General features: G+C 36.4%; 1 non-coding gene across 1 annotated transcript; it reads right to left on the reverse strand.

Moving 5' to 3' along the window:
• Window positions 1–1,835: 1,835 nt before the first annotated feature.
• Window positions 1,836–1,945, reverse strand: trnal-caa. The gene is made up of 2 exons: window positions 1,908–1,945; window positions 1,836–1,881 (listed from the first exon to the last, which is right to left on the reverse strand). It is a non-coding gene; the product is annotated as a tRNA-Leu (tRNA).
• Window positions 1,946–2,665: the final 720 nt, after the last annotated feature.

A 2,665-nucleotide genomic window follows, 5' to 3' on the forward strand; every position in this document is an offset into this window, starting at 1 on the left:
TCCAGTGTCCTCCTCTCTGCTACCGTCACCAGTGAGTCCAGTTACATGCCGACCACAGACCCGGCACGCCTGATCAGTTTATCCAGCCTGGAGGTGTCCTTCTTAGATGTGCTGCCCCCCCAGCACACCACAGTGTAAAAAAGGACGCTGGCAACCACAGACTGGTAGAACATCCACAACAGTTTGCTGCAGATGTTAAAAGATCGCAGCCTCCTGAGGAAGTACATCCTACTCTGTGTCTTGCCATACAGGTGGCATCCGCTGTTGCTGTTTTTTCTCTCCTGAAGTGTAATTTCATCGTGCCAGGTAGCAGCCCTTAGGTATGAATCTGCACACCACTGTTTTACAGATTTACATGACGTTCCACAAATGTAAAAAACTCAGGGCAGATATTATTTGTCGTTAATAAATGTTATTAAAGTGTTAGCTGTTGCTGTGTGGCCAAGTTGATCAGTAGAATGAATTCTCAAAGCAGCTGCAGAGAAGGTGAGGAAAATAAATACGTTACAGTTTTTGTTTTGTTTAGTTTTGAATACTGAAATATATTTTTTTATGAGTATTTCAATACTTTAACTTGAGTAGATGACTTAGACTTAGATACATTTATTTTGTCATTTGTATACACGAGTGTAAATTTCATTTAAAACAGCTCTAGACAATTTAATTTTTTTAAAGTGCAGCCTTGAAAACAGTAATAAATACATTTAAAAAATTGCAATATAAACATATGACTGTATATTTATAGTTCTAACATTCTTTTTTATATAAATAAAATATTTTAAATAAGTAGATGTCTCACAGAGTAACTTTTCTCTTTTTGAGTAACATTTGATTATGAGTATAAATAGTTTTACTTAAGTAGTACTGTTGAGTACTTTGTCTAACACTGATGTCCGGCTTTATGTTCTAATGGTGAGATCACGTACAGTAAATATTGGTGAAATAAAAAAATCTCAGCTGAGGATCTCTGCTTGATTATCCATACCAGACAGTAAATTGGTCAGTTATTGGGTTTATCTCTAAACAGTTTTTTTGTAGTGTTGTTAATATGCACACCTGAAATGCTAATTTGGGATCTGATTAAATTGTATGAGATAGCTACAAATGCTGGAATGCTCCTTTGAGCTCTTGAGTAAAATGTCTTTCACCAGCAGGAGGAGCTGTTGAGTCTTAGGTTAAAAATGTAAATAACTTGGCTACTACTTAAATAATCTTTTTAATGTCCCATTAGTCGTACAAGGTGCTCTAATTGTTCATATAAAGTGTATATTATTTTATATATATGGACTGTGATTTGAGTTTATATCAATATTATCACTTATTTTCCTTTTATTCTTTGCATGGTTCTCGCTTTTGGTGTAATTCTTCAAGTGTGAATAATGAATAAGAAACCTGTATTATAAACACAGCATTATTATTATTAATTTATTTTTTTAGTATTTGTATTATAATATTATGCTGCTCTTCAATGTGCGAACTGTTTAATTTCATAGTGATATTTCACGTCCAGAGGAAAATCCAATCAAATCAACTTTTATTGTCATTTCTTTTTTATAAGCAACCTTAAATCTTAACACACTCATATGCGTTGTTGTTGTTGTTGTTTTTAACCTTATATAGTATTATTTCTTTTTGTTTTGGATACGATTCAAAACACTTATTGTTTAGATAAATTCATATATTTTGCTCAATGTGATTACCTGTTATGAACAATTTGATTGAATTACCGATTAACTATTGAAGGTTAAATAATTGATAATTGAATTAACGATTTGATTAAATTACAGAAAATACGCAGTGAAATAACTGCTTTATGTAAAAAAAAAAAAAATTGCTGTCAGAAGTGGGATTCGAACCCACGCCTCCAATCGGAGACCAGAAGTCCCGCTTCACAGGAAGGTATAATCCTTGAGTCTGGCGCCTTAGACCGCTCGGCCATCCTGACAACTCCGCCTACTGATGTGAAAAATGGTTATTAGTTCCTCACACACCACGACACTGCGAAGTCATTCATTTATTTATCCATCTTTGACTTTCTGGGGGTCTAAATTCAGCTGAATCCGACTAGGGACATGAACACTTACGTACTACCTCGTTGTGTTAAGGGCTTAAGGGGATGGCCCGCAACATAGGCACACAAAAGAATCGACGACGCATTGCCTGTCGCGGCGCAGAAATTACGGGCGCCATCTTGGGGAGGTCGACCTGCTACCCTTACCTGCTGAGCAGAAGAAACACTTTGCAGCGTATTATTGTTTGAATCCACGGACTGTTTACATCAACTATCGAGAGATAACCTTGCGAAGGTATCTGAGCTTTGTAAGACATTACTGAATAAACTACATATATGCAATACCACACACACACACACATATATATATATATATATATATACGGTATGTATTAGTCCAATAGCAGCCCTTCAATTCGAACTCAGCGATCATAATCCCCAAAAGCAAAAGGTGGGGAGTAAGATGTTGATTGCTTTCTTTCCTAAAGGTGAACCGAGGTTGCTTGTTATGCCAAGTCCAATTAAAGTTCGCTCCAGACAGCTGCTGCTGTCCTCAGAGGCGTAGCCAGAACATTTTAATAATGGTGGCAAGGCAATAACCAATGTACACAAAGGGGCGGCCGAAAGTGGATATTTAAACCTCTGTGCTTTCTA

The sequence above is a fragment of the Cyprinodon variegatus genome, unplaced genomic scaffold, assembly GCF_000732505.1.
Source record: "Cyprinodon variegatus isolate N-32 unplaced genomic scaffold, C_variegatus-1.0 Scaffold691, whole genome shotgun sequence".
NCBI lineage: Eukaryota > Metazoa > Chordata > Actinopteri > Cyprinodontiformes > Cyprinodontidae > Cyprinodon > Cyprinodon variegatus.